This window comes from Podarcis pityusensis (assembly GCF_964106645.2).
Source record: "Podarcis pityusensis genome assembly, chromosome: 3".
Lineage (NCBI taxonomy): Eukaryota > Metazoa > Chordata > Lepidosauria > Squamata > Lacertidae > Podarcis > Podarcis pityusensis.
In genome coordinates, this window is record NC_138026.1 from 37,141,536 (window position 1) to 37,160,512 (window position 18,977).

Sequence of the window (18,977 nt, forward strand, 5' to 3'; positions counted from 1 at the left end):
ATCAGACACCCACTATCACACCTGATGAAGATGAAAAGGAAAAATAAAGTTGTGTGTCATCTGCGCATTGTTGATAAGATGCTCTAGAACTGCAGATGGCCCCACTCAGTGGTTTCATGTACTGTACATATTAAATAGTATGGGGATGATGACTACCAAACCCGTAACATACATTCCATGAGATCAAATCTACTAGCACCGTCTTCTGAGATGACCATCCAAGTAGGAGTGGAATCACTACAAAGCAGTGCTCCCCACTCCCATCTCAGAAGGATATCATGGTCAATGGTGTCAAAGGCCACTGGGAAGTCCAAGAGAACACAAGAAAGCCACACGCCCCATCTCCCTTCCAACATAGGTAATCTCGCACGGAGACCAAGATGGTTTAAGTACCAAAACCAGGCTGAAACCTAAATTGAAATGGATCCAGAACATCAGTTTAATCCATAGGAGCCAACTCATAGGAGCCGAGGGGGCTTCACCCCCAATAAAAAAATTTGAGGGGGTACCCCCACAAAATTCATGGGCATTGCCATTCAAATGGTGTGCGTGAACCACATCATGTGATCAATTATGCAGAGCATGGCTTCTGCCCCCCCCCCCCATTTTATTCATTTTGGCACCCCTGGTTTAATCTAAGAGGTATAAATCTATAGATATATACTGTAGACATAGATATAAATATAGTGCATCTGTATATAATAAACCAGTATATGAGTGGTTTCCCTCTTTTTCCATGTTTTTGGTGTTGCCAAAAGTAGTCACTACGGGTGGCCCTGACTCAAGACATCATTCTGCACAGCACCTCACAATCAGCACTAGGCAAATGTTTGAGAATTATATTATTATAAATGTACCGGTAATACTCCATGTGCTTATTGAAACTATGCTCGCTATTTGCCTCCCAAAGGTGTTTAACAACCTATTTGGCATACCACGTTGTACATTTATTTAAAAATTAATAGCCCCTACAAAATTGTGATAGGAATATAATTTCTAGGCTATTCACTGCTTTCCTCTTCTAGTGAAATAGTTTAGTAACAAGTGGAAGGAGAAGGGTGAAAATGTGTTTAATTTGCATCAACTTGCAAGCTAAATACTCAGGCAGAAACTACTGGAGCGTTTTCCTCCCTCTGAGTTAATTTCTTTGAAAGGATACTGAGGACCTTATCCTAAAATATCATTTCTAGTTACCCTATGCAATTCCATGCTGAGCCATTTGCTGAGCAAAAACATTATTTTCAATCGCATGGCTAATGAAATGTGCTTTAACATGACAGCAAATTGCCTTAGGATTTGAAAATTACATTGTCTACATATTTCATTTGTGAGAAAAGGTCAAACATTACTAAACTCATAGGAATATATCAACAACTGCTAGCATAATTGTTTCCACACTATGAATAAATCTGAACAAAAAATTGAGTAAAATGGGGAAAAGGTTTAGATTTAATTCTCTTTTAAATCCTTTCCTAATTACACATATTTTGTTCTGTATTCTGTTAAATTGACCCAGAATGTGTTATTCTTTCAGTGCTCCCTAACCAACAATAAGCAAGAAATGTCCTTTATTTTACTGCCAGTTCTTCAGGAGGAATTACTTTAAAATAAGAGTTGGGGTGCTGGTTTTTATTATAGCACTCCACTCAAATTCAAACTGAGTCTAATAACTATATTCTCACTTATGCTTGCTCTATAATGAACAGGGTGGACAGGGTCAATTTGAGGGCAGAAGTGAACATTCCAACATTAGACTGTAGGATCCTGTAGGATCTGTGACTTTGGAGAAGTTAGGCTGGAGATAAGTGAAAGAGGCCAACTTCAAAATGCAGAAGGAGCAGTGGCAGACCTTGGGGTCTTAAATTTCAGGGGCACCCTGGACATAAATAAGTACGTCGCAAGAAAAGGCTTTCTCAAACCTATTTTAAGCTGCAGTCCTAAACACCCTCACTAGAAAGTAACTCCCAGTGAACTCAGTGGGACTTCTGTTGGAGTCAATATGCTTTGGATTGCACTATTAACAAAACGAAAGCTAAGCTCTGAACTCAAGTCTGTGTATTAGAGCAGCAGCATAATCATAAACCTTCAGTGCCAATGATTTGGGAAGAGGGGTTGTCCTGTGAGGCAGAGGCGTGTCACACTGTTAAGTTGTGAGTAAACATATCAGACGACGCAGCGATTCTTCAAACAGCTCTTGTTTATTCACAGACCCAGAACAGAACTGAACTGAAGGGTTCAGCCAGACTGCTTATATAGAGCTCCACTACAACGCAACAGTAACAACTTTCTGTGACTATCCAATCACTGAATGTCACTTTCAATGCCTTATTTGCATATGTGGACCTGAGTGAAAACTATCTACAGTATCCCCCTGCTGGCCCAGGGTGACAACTTCAGTACATCACACACACACAAGAAACTTTAGAGGGAGAAGGGAGGCAGTAGAAAGGAGGCAAATTCTATGGCATGGTCATCCACAGCTCCTAACTCTGCTTCCGTAACAGTCATGGGTAGCTGAGCTTCTCTCAACCATGCATATTTGCAAAAACCCCAAGGAAGTGAAATTTCAAGAAACAAAATCACCCCAGCCCACCCTACCTGCTTTGCGTTCTTAAAAGATTAAGGGCTTGCCTGCCATGCTGCATCTAAAACACTGAACAGGCTTATAGTGTCAATGTTTGTTTGCTTTTGCATGTGAAGGAAGTAATATTACTTTAAAGGATTGCAGGTGCGTTCTGAAGAAAAGATGCCTCACCAGGAGGAGCCTAGGGATATTATGTGGATGTGCTAGGTGAGCATCTATACTTTCTTGCTGCTTAGCAACATCAGTGGAAAGCTGGTCATTGTATGCCTCTGACCAGATAGAATCATAGAATCATAGAATCATAGAATCATAGAGCTGGAAGAGACCACAAGGGCCATCGAGTCCAACCCCCTGCCAAGCAGGAAACACCATCAGAGCACTCCTGACATATGGTTGTCAAGCCTCTGCTTAAAGACCTCCAAAGAAGGAGACTCCACCACACTCCTTGGCAGCAAATTCCACTGTCGAACAGCTCTTACTGTCAGGAAGTTCTTCCTAATGTTTAGGTGGAATCTTCTTTCTTGTAGTTTGGATCCATTGCTCCGTGTCCGCTTCTCTGGAGCAGCAGAAAACAACCTTTCTCCCTCCTCTATGTGACATCCTTTTATATATTTGAACATGGCTATCATATCACCCCTTAACCTCCTCTTCTCCAGGCTAAACATGCCCAGCTCCCTTAGCCGTTCCTCATAAGGCATCGTTTCCAGGCCTTTGACCATTTTGGTTGCCCTCCTCTGGACACGTTCCAGTTTGTCAGTGTCCTTCTTGAACTGTGGTGCCCAGAACTGGACACAGTACTCCAGGTGAGGTCTGACCAGGGCAGAATACAGTGGCACTATTACTTCCCTTGATCTAGATGCTATACTCCTATTGATGCAGCCCAGAATTGCATTGGCTTTTTTAGCTGCCGCGTCACACTGTTGGCTCATGTCAAGTTTGTGGTCAACCAAGACTCCTAGATCCTTTTCACATGTACTGCTCTCAAGCCAGGTGTCACCCATCTTGTATTTGTGCCTCTCATTTTTTTTGCCCAAGTGCAATACTTTACATTTCTCCCTGTTAAAATTCATCTTGTTTGTTTTGGCCCAGTTCTCTAATCTGTCAAGGTCGTTTTGAAGTGTGATCCTGTCCTCTGGGGTGTTAGCCACCCCTCCCAGTTTGGTGTCATCTGCAAATTTGATCAGGATGCCCTTGAGTCCGTCATCCAAGTCGTTGATAAAGATGTTGAATAAGACCGGGCCCAAGACAGAACCCTGTGGCACCCCACTAGTCACCCCACTAGCCAAGGCCCTGAGCTTATGAACCACATGCAAAATCCAATAAAAGCTCCCTCTGCTTCCCAGAAGCTAGTGACTGGTTTATTATTATAGCATAATGCTAACATTGTTTTGCCTTTGTAGCTGGCAAAGAAAAAGCAGGCACCAATTTGGGGAGATAAATATGGTCACAATTTTTATTGACTATTTGCAATCAATAGTTGTTCATCTGAGATCAGGGAATATGGATAGGGGCAAGTTTACCCTATCTTTACTTTCGTCTGCCTGTCTGTCCATGCCGCTAATGTCCCCAATGTACCCTACTCACCTTGGGTGTGAGGTTTCTGCCTATGCTGAAGCTCTGTGTGTGGACCTACAATTAGCTAAAGAGTCATTGGTGTCTCGAGCACTTGCCCATAATCGGCTGGATGTATCCTATCCTACCACACCACACCACACCACAGACTATGGGTGCCTCCCCCAGGTACTTCTGGGGAAGACCCCTTGTTGTGTTAGTGCCTATCCTCACCAGCAAGGGGCCTTATCCTCCCTCCCTCCCCTTCCACCTTCTATGTCATGGTAATTATTTTTTGCATCAACCATGAGCCATTTACATACCTATAAGGCAATATGCCTATTTTTTATTTTTGCTTGTACATATCACACTAAATTGTGGTTTTGTAGGCAGTGCTACCATGACCATGACATGAATGCAAATTTCTCCATCTACGTTACCAATTTCCGCTGGATCATCTGAAAATACTTAAGTATTCTTAACCCTACTAAAAGAGTGGTGTAATTCCCAACCATGAGCGTGTTTTTTGACCATATATAATAGACGTCAAGGAGGATGGTAAAGATGAAGAAGCGGCAGAAAAGCAGCAGGTTGCCTGTCATTCAAAAATGCACTCATATTATTCTCTTTTCTTTTGAAATATATTTCCTGATTTATTGTAGAGCAGTAAAAATGTTACAAGCTGTTTTCAGTGCTATCTGGGATTTTCAATTGGTAGTAAAAAGGAATATTGAGAACAATCTTATAGAGCTGTATAAATACGTACAGGGCAGTCCATTTGAAAACAGATATGCAGGATAGCATAAATGCTACTGTTGTCTCATGCTAGCTTCATTTTACAATGTACTTGCAGTTTATAGACTGTATACAAACTGAATAATGCTAGTATTTCACTGATATATTCTGCATCTCTATCTGTTTCGCTTTCATGATCATCCACAGGGAGCTCTCTGTGGACTCTTTATTAATATAATCACTAATAATAATAATAACAGAAGAAGAAGCATTTATACATGATCCAATAGCAAGGCTCTCTGCGCTGCTTACAAAAACAACAGAATATCAAAATATAAATCAAAACCTTATATCAGAACATAAAATCCAGCATAAAAACCAAACAGTAGAGAATAACATCGATACAGAAAAACCTTCAATACAACAAGGTTCACAACAGCATAAAATATTTTAAACAGATATTTAAAACTTCAGAAAGTATTTTCTTTTTTAAAAAAAAGCTTTAAATTATTTTTAAAAGCTTGAGAAAATAAGGACTTCACTTACATCTGTTGTTAAAAAGACAACAAAATAAGCATAAAATGAGCCTCTCTAGGAAGGACATTCGACTACTAGGCTCTATCACCATTGAAAGGGTCCTTTCTCCAGTAACCACTCACTGCATTTCCTTTGGGGTAAGCATATAGAGAAGAGCTGCAATGTTGAGGTGCAGGTAGATTACATGTGGGCGGTGGCAATTCAGCCTCAGCAGAGGATGATTTAGGGCAGTGTGAGCGGTTCCACCTCACAGGGAGCTGAGCCTAGAGCGTGCTGCAGGGCACCATAATTATGACATAGTGAATTGAACAGAATGGAAGACTAGAGGCAGAGGCACGTGCCACATTTTGGCCTCACACAGGGCACTACTGAAATTTAAAAATCCACCCCTTGCCCCGGGCCGTTTAGGACGTTAACACGAACAGTTTGAATTAAGCCTGGAAATAAACTAGAAGCCTGTGTGGATAATGAAGTACTGGTGTCTATTCACAGTTGTTGTTGTTGTTGTTGTTTAGTCGTTTAGTTGTGTCCGACTCTTCATGACCCCATGGACCAGAGCACGCCAGGCACTTCTGTCTTCCACTGCCTCCTGCAGTTTCGTCAAACTCATGCTGGTAGCTTCGAGAACACTGTCCAACCATCTCGTCGTCCTCTGTCGTCCCCTTCTCCCTGTGCCCTCCATCTTTCCCAACATCAGGGTCTTTTCCAGGGAGTCTTCTCTTCTCATGAAGTGTCCAAAGTATTGGAGCCTCAGCTTCAGGATCTGTCCTTCCAGTGAGCACTCAGGGTTGATTTCCTTCAGAATGGATAGGTTTGATCTTCTTGCAGTCCATGGGACTCTCAAGAGTCTCCTCCAGCACCATAATTCAAAAGCATCAATTCTTTGGCGATCAGCCTTCTTTATGGTCCAGCTCTCACTTCCATACATCACTACTGGCAAAACCATAGCTATACTGACCTTTGTTGGCAAAGTGATGTCTCTGCTTTTTAAGATGCTGTCTAGGTTTGTCATTGCTTTTCTCCCAAGAAGCAGGCGTCTTTTAATTACGTGACTGCTGTCACCATCTGCAGTGATCATGGAGCCCAAGAAAGTAAAATCTCTTACTGCCTCCATTTCTTCCCCTTCTATTTGCCAGGAGGTGATGGGACCAGAGGCCATGATATTGGTTTTTTTGATGACCATATTTTGCGCTCTCCTCTTTTACTCTCATTAAAAGGTTCTTTAATTCCTCCTCTCTTTCTGCCGTTCACAGTAGGGATGGGCAAATCTGTCAATTTTGGTTCTCATTTTTGCTGTCTTAAGTCCAGTTCTCCACATTTTCATATTAGGCATTTAACTTGGATGGTTTATAATTCCAGCTGAAATTATTTTTAGTTGCTGCTTTTAACTGTTTTTTGTTTGTTTGTTTATGTTCTATTGTTCCTGGATATGTAATAAGCCAGACTTGGAATTTATTTTCATGGAAACCTTTTAAACAATAAATAAACACATTGACAGGAACAAAATGGAAACTGCGCATTCAGATAATTTACACTTACGTAGCTACATTTCTAGGAACCATTGGTCAAATTTTAAAACTATCTGTAACTTTAAAAAACAAACACATGTCACCCCTCATGTTAGGAGGAACAATGTATTCTAACTATTCCCTGCAGCATGGAAAGAGCAGCTTCTTGCTAAAAAGTGAGGAAAAAAGTCACCCTTGACAGCTTGACTCCGCATTCTAACCATATACGTTCTGAAATTTAAGTGGAAACAATTCAGTGGAGACTGGAAGCATGTCTTTTTCAGAATGCTGTTCAAAGTGCTGGACATCATACTAGAAGACATATTTCAAGGTTAAAAAAAATAATACTCAGGGCAGCCTTTGCAATAAATACGCAAATTTAATAGCGCTGACAACAGTTGTATTTTAAAATACTTACCAATGTGAGGCATACATCTAATGTTTGAAATATGAAAAATTAAAAACCTGTCCAAGCTGCACAGGAAAAGGAGAAAGAGTGAGGAGAATTGTGACACCTGTCATGTCTATTTGCAGCTCCTTTTTCTTCCTCTCTAAGTCAAACTGACAAGGTTTTGGATCTGGAAAACTGAAAACTCTCAGACGGAAATGCACAGCCAGAGAAAACGAAACACTGTGAAATCTCCTTTTGCACATTCTCACCATCCAAGGGTTATAAAATTAAATTAGTCTAAGGGCTGGAAAGTGTTGATTGGTCTCAGTTCTTAAGCCTGTGTCTCTGGGGCAGGTGGGCCAGCTATGATTAATTGAGCATGTCTGAACAACTTGTCTTTCAGGGAGCCCAAGGGAGGTGTCTGGCTCCAGTTCTTGAGTAGTGTGGTTTAGGAATACCAGTTAACTGTCCAAAGGGAGAAGGGTGAAAGGCAGATGGTGAAGAGCAGAGAAAAGTTAACTGTGCACACTGAGAACAACCTAGCACCTCCCTTCTGCTCCCAGACCCCGGGTCAAAGACAGTGGTCAATGCATCCACCTGACTGGGCCCTGTGCAAATAAAATCCAAGCTAGTAAGAGCAGCTAGTGAGGGCGGATGCCACACCACACAGGGTCTCCTGCTAATGGAGTCACACTTACTAGGAGGGAGAAAGGAAGAAGCATGGCAATCTAGCACTCCTACCAATGTGCCCACACAGTACCAACCTCCCTACTCCCTTCCTCGCCCTGCCAGTAAGCTGCACCACAGCTTCCCCATTGACTGCTCCTGCAAGACAGTAGTCCTAGCTCATCTTTACTGACTCTCTTAATGGTCTAAGTGCCAGCAGTGTTATTATGTAGGCCTGTTCACACATCATGCAGGCCTGCCCAATGGACACATGAAAGGGGAGCAGGATGATGATGGTTGTTTATTGGATTTCTTACCCACCATTCACTATAATGTCCCAGGGTGGGTTACGACAACATAAAAATACAAAATAAGTTTAAGAAACTACAATCAGAAAAATAAAGTGGGCTTTAAAATAAAGATACAGTGGTACCTCAGGTTAAGAATTTAATTAGTTCCGGAGATCTGTTCTTAACCTGAAACTGTTCTTAACCTGAGGTACCACTTTAGTTAATGGGGCCTCCTGCTGCTGCAGCCACGCTGCCGCTAAGCGATTTCTGTTCTCATCCTGAAGCAAAGTTCTTAACCCGAGGTACTATTTCTGGGTTAGCGGAGTCTGTAACCTGAAGCGTCTGTAACCCGAGGTACCACTGTAACTCAGGTGTCAAAGACCAGGGTGCTAAGCCATACCTCATCAGATTAACATGAGCTCTGTGCATATGATCTATGCCTCAAATAAATGACTTATTTGATGGTCAGTCAGAGACACAAAATGACTACTGTTTTGCACAATTCTTGTTCACACACATTTTCTAACGCTAATTTGTGTATCTATCTATCGATCTAATCTATCTATCTGTGGATATGAACAGCAGTACCTACTATGGTTTTCTGAATATTCCTTTTCCATACAAAGATAAAATCTGGCCTATGTGAAACAAATATTTACAATAACCATTAGTATTATTTTGTGTTGCAGCTTAATAATTTGTTCCAGTGATATATAAAGACGACAAGTGTCTCCTCATGGTGACTTTGAATATTAGGTAATATAGCTAGAGATGGCAGCAATCCAAACAAAGGAAGCAAGGGAGGATTTTAAAACACAATTAACATTGTCATCTAACAGTCATTTCCTACAGTCATTAAAAAGATTTCTTCCCAGTTCATAATTCAAACGTGGGCTGGGGGTGGAGGAGGCCAGCCACCCCATTTTTTCTCTCTCACAAATTGCCCAAGGCAAACCTGTAACCTTGTAACATGCATCATTCTCTACCAGATTATTTTGGGATAGATTCGCAACAATAGCTCAGGACTTGCTGAAATCCTGGTCATTTGAAATGCCATTTGTTCATCAGCACCGAAAGAAGCTTAAACAACTTCAATAGAATGCCGCTTTAAAGTGTGTGGCATCTAGACAGACACATTTCAGTCCAAACTGATTTGAAATGGCAGCTTTAAAACCATGACAAAGTGAAGTCTATGTGAGGACGAGAATGCTAATTGACTCTGAATTGAAGTTTCCTTACCATCTTTCACTTTTTTTTATATAACTCCCAAGATTAATATAAGATTGCTATAGATATGCCTTCTTTCAGAAAGGCAAAGTTCATTCTAAGATTCCTAATTCACAACTTTCTACATCTTGAAGTGTTATTTCAGTGGTGCTAAGGATCTCTTTTATCTTTATCAAGCACATCCAACAATAGGGTTGCCATAGTTCAAAAAGAGAGGTTTTTGAGCTGGTTTTAAGGAAAATCAGCAAAACAACACTGCTGACATGGGTTGCCATACGTCTAGCTTTTCCTGGACATTTTGCCAATTTCCAGACACTGCTTCTGACGGCAGTATTCCGGTTACATCCAGGAAATTCTGGACCTATGGCAACCCTAGAAAAGTATCCATCTCTCATTCCCATACATTCATTTTCAACTGCTACTGGGGATGTAGTACTGGAGATTAGAGATTAAATATTCCATGCTCTGCATTAATCTATCAATCAAATGAAATGTATTGCTTGAAGTCATAGGTCCATGGGCAATGTTCATTCATTCATCCCATGTCTGGAATGGAAATCAATCCAGCAAATACGATTAGTATTAATTGTTGTTGTTGCTTTCAATCTGCAAACAATACATATTGATGATATCCCTCCCCCCCCATCTGCATTGCATTTCTTTTGCACTGAATGGGGTGTAACAACATAATGGCAACATAATTAACTTACATGTAATTAATTATGATAAATTACATAATTTCATCACAGTGGACAGTGATAAAAATAATGTAGTTTTTGGTGGAAGGCAAGCTGCAGCAGAATGGAAACAGTGTTGCATGCGACAAATACAGGAGAGGAAATGACGCTTTCTTACATCCTTATCTCAGGCAAGTGGTATAAGGATTGAAGTCTATTTTCAAACTCTTTGGTTTTCCAGTGAACTGGCTGACACTAGCACCTGATAAAGCAGCAGTCATGAGCTTCGGCAGAGGGAGGTGGAAAGCAGGAAGGGAAAAAATTGGTACCCCAGGTGTTAGGATTGAAAAAAACTTGATTAGTTTTTGTTTCTAGAGGAAGACAGATGGTCTGAAACAGGTTTTGCAGTGAGGCAGGCATAGACAGAAGTTGTAGTTTTAAAGAAAGTACTGTTTTTATTCCAATATCGCTGCCTTTATTATTCATTTTCAGAGAGGGGGGATGGATCCTTCCTTCCTTCCTTCCTTCTTTCTTTCCTTCCTTTTTTTTTAAAAAAAAACCCAAAATTGTCCTATCTTAACTCACAGAAGAGCAAAGCTGTCAAAAGAAAACTACAGAATCTTGACTGGCATTTGAGGAGCAACGGATGAAACTAAAATACCGTAAGTTGTTGTTCTTGGCAGGCAGATAATATAGTTCTGTACAGAGTTCCTGGTGTATGGTTCTAGGAAGCTTGCCTTTTCTATATGAAGAATCATAACTGCAATATGGAATTTTGAAATAATGTAGAGCCAGAGATCTGGAGAGATAAATCATAGGTTCTACACACCATATACTCTGTGCCATGAAACACAATTATGCTATCCTATGCTTACTTTTGGGACTTATGGGCTACAGTTGTTCATGACATCTGCCACAAGATTCCCCTGTGGGGTGTGATGTTCACTCAATTATCCTGGGCTTATGGGCTTCCCTATTCTTCTCATTCAGTAATGTGGACCACATCCCCATATTATTTATTACGTCTTCATTATTTCAATTGATATTATGTGTTTCTGTGTATAGTCTGAAAGGTGACCAATGACAGTACCAACAATAAAACAAATTGGAAAAGTCAATAAGAGCATTTCAATTGTCAATTATTTTTTTAAAAAAGAGATACCAAGGACATCAGCTTATGATGGTGATGGTGGGGTGTTATCTATGGTAGGACACTTTCATTACAATGCATTGAGCTGAAGACCTGGTGCTACAAACTCTCCAGTCTCCATTACCCTGTCTTTCTTTCTTTCTTTCTTTCTTTCTTTCTTTCTTTCTTTCTCTCTCTCTCTCTCTCTCTCTCTCTCTCTCTCTCTCTCTCTGCCCCCCCCCACCACATTCCCCTTCTTATAACCTTCACTTAACCTATTCTGGCTGGCAACAAAAGGAAAAATAAATGAGTTCCAAATTAATAACGAAGAAATAATGAATGACGATATGACATTCAGAACTCGTACTGCTCTGTCATCGGTTTCTTTAATATTAATGAATTTAATTAATGAACCACATTCAATTCAATTTTTCATTAGTTACAAAACAAATACACATCCTTACTGGAGATGACCTCACTCGGCTATGCAGGTCAGCCATTGGAAGAGCCAAACCCAGAAGACGGCCCTGGTGGGGCTGTATCCAGGGAGAGCAGAGGCAGCAGGAGAGTCAGGAGAACATCCCCAATGGTAAAGAGATAAAGGAGGCCACAGGCAGCTTGGGGCACCAACTTGCCCTCGCTCAGGAAGACCCAGTACGGGCTGGGCAACTGGAAGGGCCAGGGGCGGGGTCACCTAAAGCTGTAGCTACACAAGAAGGATGTGCTACTAGAAATCTAGAATAGGCAGCCCACTCGTCAGGTAATAAGGTGTGAGGACTGAAAGGAGGGCGCAGAGGAGCATTTATTGAGAAGCACCATGGGACCCATCCTTCAAGTCTTGTGTGGAATTGTACTGTGCATGACTGTCATGAAGCAGCAAACCTTGGAATACTGTTCTTTTTAATGATGGAGTTACTTCAATCTCCAGCAGCTCTTCATCTTGGTACTGACAGCAAGGTCCCACAGTCAACATGCAGGAAGTTTAGGGAAGATGCTCTTGGTTCCACTTAGGAAACAGGGACATTTCCCCAGAAATGGAAATATCCTTCCACTTGTCTTTTCAGAATCCCTAAGCATCGAAGCACCACTGCATGGTGATGATGTCACTGGCACAGGTCAGCAATTATTTATTACATTTCTATCTCACCTTTCCCCCCTTCTGCCTTTATCCCCACAACCACCCTGTAAGGTTTAGAGACTGTGACTGGCCCAAGATCACCCAGGGAGCTTAGTCAGGGATTTGAACTCTGGCCTCCAAGGTTCTGGTCTAACACTCTAACTGTTACTCCACACTGGCTGTATTCTTGTGATGATCAAGACATCCCTGTATGAACATACTAGCTCTCTAGCCTTCACTTCCACCACCTTCAGAAGGATCTAGGAAGGCAACTGGGTAAGTTTATCCCATCTATGGAGGGTTCTGGGTAGGCCACGGGTCACACTTTGAGGTGAATCCAGAACTGTGAATCAGAAGCCACAATACTAAGTCAGTGGTTCCAGACCTATGCAAAAAGTTAAGTCCAGCTTTCAGAAATTTTGAAGCAGCAGCTACTTGAAAGATCCCAGCTGTTTCCTTTAATCCTAACATTTTAAGAACTTAAGCAAAAAAATAATAATACCAAAAGCTGTTGTTGCTGATATTGTGTGTTACATACAGATAATTTGGACTGGGTCAGCATGGCAATCCCTTTCAAGATGAGTTCTGAGGACTTCTGTTAATCTGGTTCTATCCCATCAGTAAGAATGGTTCTATCCCATCAGTAAGAATGATCACATCTATTATCAGTCCAGTTAAAGCCTCTGTTGGAGTAAGGAAATCTGATGAAGGGAAGTGCTGCTTTCTTTTTGAAGTTGCAGGGATTCACAGACAGCTTCAATTCACATCAGATAATGTTTTGTGGAAATATTCATTATTATTATTTTTAAAAGATGCTGCTGAGATTCCTTCTCCAGGATTTTAGAATCAGTTTTCTCCTTGCTGGAAAGATTATCCATCGTTCAGATAAACCATTTTAGCTGAAGTAACCAAAAGGTCAGAACTGTATTTGACTTCTGCTTAAAAAGAAATGGAAAAAAGCTTTATAAGGTAGACATGTTGCAGAAGCTTTACCCCAATGCATGGAACACTTATTTTGAAAGGAAATGTATGGGCCTAGTGTTAATTGCTAATCGGAAAGCTAAGTAAGGAATAAGGCTCACATTGTAAATTATCAGTTTTCAAATGGCTCCTATGTATGTATAATGTATAATTATGCACTTTTAGAAATACCCTGGTAAATGTCAACATTTACCATGAAAGCTATTGCCGAGCCAAGTAAAATAGTACAGGGCTAGGCAGAACAATGCAAAAAGCCCCTTTGCTGGATGGGGTGGATTGGGACATCCATGCCCAATCCCCACTAGCCTCCTACTAGCCACCACTTACGGAGCTCCTCTTCCATCTCCTGAATGGGTGGTTGGAAGTATTGTTAACCAGATGCTTGCCAGTGGATTTATGGAAGTGGGCAGCAGTGTGGCTGAGCTGGCCCAGGACAACTGGATCTTGGCATTGTGTGATGGTATTAGGTCTGATCACTATGCAAGCAAGTTCCAGGCTGTTGCCACAACCTGCCCTTACATTGCAGCCCAGCTGCCATGCACAGCAAAGCTCTGAGCTGTTCCACTGTGGAACAGACTACCTCAGAAGGTGGTGGACTCGCCTTTACTGGAGATTTTTAAACAGAGGTTGGATGGCCATCTGCCAGGCCATTCTTCAGATATGATTGAACTAGATGATCCTCAGGATCCCTTCCAACTCAACAGTTCTACATTTGTATGATCCTGCCGCTCTGTAAAGTCCCATCAGCCAGGGTGGTGGCGGGAGGAATTAGGATTACAGCCTAATTCTCTTATCTTACTTTGATGCAGTCTCTTTATATGTCCACAGTAACCTCAGAAGCATGCCCAATAATATAAACTTTTCTGGAAAAAAAAAAAAATTTCTCTGCAATTCTGGATATCATAGCAAATACCTATGTTTGTCCTAAATGAGATCACATTTTTGAAATCACTTGTTGGGCCTCATGATGTCTCATGTTTTGTTTACTTAAAACATTTTATGCTACCTGTCCAACCATACAAGGAGGCTTTAACATAAAAGCCAAAATAAAATCAGAAAACTAAAACATCCAAAATAGGCAGGCCAAAAACACAATGCATCAACAGCAGTAAAGTATAATTTTATTATGTTAATGTAATGCTATTAAATAATATGCTATTAAAATTCCACAAGCATGATGTCAGGGAACTGACATCGGAGCCAGAGGCGGAGGCTAGGCTCCCAAGTGATGCTGGAGAAGGGCCCAGCAGGGAGAGAGGCGGCTCATCAGCTGGGGAAGGAAATCAGCATAACACCAGGGATAAAGGGGGGCAGATGGGGGAATCGGCGAGGGGGCTCCAGGACTCCTCGCCGGAGACTAGCGGGGAGAGCACGGGTCCTCCACTACCCACACCCTCCCTGTCCCTGCGCAGAAGACTTCCGTGCAGGGAGAGTAGGAGGAGACTTGGCGTCAAACAGCTTTTATGCTGGAAAAGGTTTAAGAGACACCCACTGACGGATTCTGCTAGCGACTGAGACAGCCATGAAGTGAAGGGCTGTCCGGACAGGAAAGGTTTAACCAGGCAACCTAGCAAGGAGTGGCGGCAACTTACGCATGAGCAACCCCTATTCTTATTACACATGTTGTAAAAACTGACCCATAAAGAGCTTCCTGAATGTATTGAGGAGGACATACATTAATCTGCTTCTCTGGCACCCCATTCCAGACCTTTAGGGTGACTGCAGTAAAGGTCCTGCCCCTTTCCACTTAAGACTGGGAAAATGAGAGAAACCGAAATGGACTGTTTCGTTCATGCTTAGTCACTGGCATTCTATGCAACGCACAAGAATACTTTCCATGAGGGAGCATTCCATCACGTGATCTCTCATCTGCAGTCTGAAGTGATACAGCCAAGAAACCTCAATTACCATCTCACCTGCTGGGAACTAGGCCATATACATTGTACAAGCGACAAATTTCAAAGAAGTTGGATCATCTGAAATACTTGTTACACGGAGGTGAATAATGCTGCTAGTTTGTTCTCTCTCTCTCTCTCTGGATTTGACTTCTTACAGTGTGTTCCTTTGTGTCTTTTTTCCCTGCTTCCTGCTGTAAGAGTTAAATACCAACTTTCACTGTGATTTTTCACACTGAGAAACAGGAGGATTAGAATAAAGAAAACCAGGGAGGCTGAATGAGCCAAAATTCTGTCAGTCTTTCATGCTGAGTACAAGTCACCCTGCACAGATACCCCCTTGGAGCGTTTTACAAAAGATTTGAAGCCCATTTAAAAGTAAATGGGATTCATTTAGTGGGGAAAATGGAGGGAATTTTCTGACAGGCTGGGTTCTAATGAAATAAGGAATTACCGCTGTATCATTTACATTAATCCGAGGCAGAAGAGCTTGCTGACATCTTACAGGGAAAATTCCATGGCTACTCAGATTGCTGTAGACTCACTGAAGCAAATTCAACCTACACAAGTGTAAGCAGTGGTTGAGCAGACCACTCTCAATTGTTTTAGTCAGTGCTACAGTATGCAAGTGCTGTTCTAGCCTCTCTTCCTCCTGTTAATAAAAAGACTGATTTCTAAATGTGCTGTGGGAAGCACAAAAAAGACCACAGCCTGATTGTTCTTTCTCTTTCTGTGAGTACATGTCTATGGCCATATTCACACCATGCATTTAAAGCACTATGATACCACGTTAAGCAGTTACGGCTTCCTCCACAGAATTCTTGAGACCTGTAGCTTGTTAAGGGTACTTAAGAGTTGTTAGGAGACACCCCCACCCCCATTTCTCTCACAGAGCTACAGTTTCTAGAGTTCCCCATGAAGGATTGATTGTTAAATCACCATTGGAATTGTAGCTCTGTGAGGGAAACAACGTTCAGCATCCTTCGTTAACTACAGCTCCTAAAATTATTGGGGGGAAGCCATGACTGTTTCAAGTAGTCTCATAGAGTTTTAAATGTATTGTGTGAATGTGGCCTTCACCTTTTTATATTTAAGTCGGCACTAGACATGTAACTTTCCTCAGTGGGAATAATTTTCCTTCCGTGATTGTTTAACATGAGAGGTAGTTGTAGGGAGGAGTAGCTGTATAAACAATGCCAATGTTTATAGCACAAATGCAGTAAATTTATGGTGGCAGAGTACTATGACTTTGGCAATTGTACTCCCATCCTACTCCTCAAAGGTTCATTACTTCATCTCTTAGTCACTTGATTTCCCCCACTGTTTTGTGATTTGGTGCTTTTGAGGTTTCTGAAGGACAGACACAACCTTCCAAGTTTTGGTTGTGGGTGTTTTCTATTATCTCTCTTCTCCTGCGCCTTTTGTTTGCCACATTCTGCTCATTTGCCGAGCAAAGCTTCATGTCTGCGCCTGATTAAACTCTCATGCTGATTTCCTAAGTCATGTGGCTATTAGAATATGCTAATCAAGTTGATGCGTTGTTGTTTTTACACTGTGAGCCCAAGTGCCATCACACACAGCATGACTTTCTATATACAAGTGAGCAGGCTCACTTCCTCCGAGATCTAATGGAAGCCATGCATCAAGGCATCAACAGATTGAAGAGCCTGACCTTTCCCTGTGGGACTACTGAAACATTATTAGCAAAACAACATGACAAATAATACTTGGAGGAAGAAAATGGTTGAAGGAGACAACTCAAGGACCTGATTACATGCAATGCTGGCTAATTGCTTTCCCTCTTGCTCAGGTGATTCTTTTGATGTTTGAATCCAGCCTGAGAGACCTAGGAACTGGCAGATGGCTTGGGATGCTCCAAAAATAGCATGGAGTCTCTCCATTCAAGCAAGAACATTCAGGAAACCACATCCTTCACTGTTTTTCAGAACATCCAATCCATGTCTGGAGTATTTATTTTCAGCAACTCCATGATGGATCATGATCAATCTTTTGCCTCTTTTCTCATCAAATGTACCTCCTGGCTGTGTCTGATGGTTGCTTATTGTAATCAGTTTGCACTGATGTTTAAATCATCTGTCCTTCAAGCACCTAGTGCCAATAATGCCAAAATGAGGAAGATATGCTAGTGGAAGCACGTCATGGGATTTAGTAGACTAAGATGATGGAAATGGCCCTTTACTCATATTTATTTAATAGATTTGTATCCCACCCTTCCTCCAAGGAGGGAAAACACTGTGAGATAGTCAAGATTGTGAGTGACAGGAGTTTAGCCAGCAGTTTTCATAGCTGACTAGAGATTTAAACCCAGGCTCTCCTAGTCCATCAACTATAGCCACTGGTGGCAATTTTTAGCTAACCATTATGTTATGCCAGGGATGCGGGTGGCGCTGTGGGTTAAACCACAGAGCCTAGGGCTTGCCGATCAGAAGGTCAGCAGTTCGAATCCCCGCAACGGGGTGAGCTCCCGTTGCTCGGTCCCTGCTCCTGCCAACCTAGCAGTTCGAAAGCACGTCAAAAGTGCAAGTAGATAAATAGGTACCACTCCGGCAGGAAGGTAAATGGTGTTTCCGTGCACTGCTCTGGTTTGCCAGAAGCGGCTTAGTCATGCTGGCCACATGACCCGGAAGCTGTACGCCGGCTCCCTCGGCCAATAAAGCGAGATGAGTGCCGCAACCCGAGAGTTGGTCACAACTGGACCTAATGGTCAGGAGGCCCTTTACCTTATGTTATGCTAACTGTACAGTTCAGGGAACTATTAGTAGTGCAGGTATGGGTCCTGCATTGAAGCAAGGGAATTGATATGGGAAAGCAAATAAGAAATTTTCTAGTTATATAAAAAGTCCAGAAAAATGTATGCCTGAGCATCCTTACTGATAATAGCTCAGCCTTTCCTTGAGAATCTTCAAGAAAGCTATACAGATAAGAGCCATTTTTAGTTGTCCTTGCCGCTCCCTGGGTAGTCTTCCTTTAACACAAGAACTGTGAAATGGGAAGACATTTTAAGAAGTGAAACATTCTGTATCACTTCACATTCATGTTTGGGAAAGCTTTGCCTGTTGAATGTTTTGCCAGTCACACTGCTGTTAAATGTACAGGAACACGGCCAGGAAAATGAAGCAGGCAACCCTGTCCCCAGGTAGCCAGATAAAAAGGATATTGGTACAGATCAGGCATAATTAAAATACTTAACGGTCCTTTTGAAGTCTCCAGTGTCACAAACCTGGAGGGTAGTAGAAGATCTGTGAGCCCCTTTTCGTAACTCAGAAAACATTGCCTGGCCCAGATGCAAAAGAGGACAGAAAAGCTCCAGTTCCTTGTGTAGAAAAGGGAACTGAAAAAGGAATTTGCTTGCCATTGTATTGCATACTGATGTACACGTTAAAATTCCTTCTGTGAACTGGTAAAGCCACAGGAGCAGCCTTGTCATCCATTGCCTGCAATCACACTGGCTCATATTGAGTCACCACTTCATGTCCTGCTGAGATGAACTTCCAATAGGCATCTGGATGGCCACTGATGAAAAGAAAATGCTGAATTAAGGGGGCCTTGGCCTCATCCGGCAGGGTTCTTCTTAGGCCAGTCTTCTCCAACCTAGTACTCTCCAGATGTTGTTGGACTACAACTTCCATCAGCCCCAGGCAGCATGGTCAAGGATGATGGGACATCTG

The 18,977-nt window shown here is 41.9% G+C and overlaps 1 long non-coding RNA gene across 3 annotated transcripts in view; it reads right to left on the minus strand.

The window, feature by feature from the left end:
- The window catches only part of LOC308472830, a 210,796-nt gene that overhangs the window by 83,970 nt on the left and 107,849 nt on the right, over positions 1 to 18,977 (minus strand). The window contains exon 6 of one of the 3 annotated variants that reach the window (XR_013983742.1): positions 17,687 to 18,029. The exons of 1 other annotated variant lie outside the window; for it this stretch is intronic. This is a non-coding gene — a long non-coding RNA (uncharacterized lncRNA). Of the gene's footprint in view, positions 1 to 17,686; positions 18,030 to 18,977 lie in introns of those variants that run through there. One more of the 3 variants, XR_013983743.1, reaches the window with a different exon arrangement.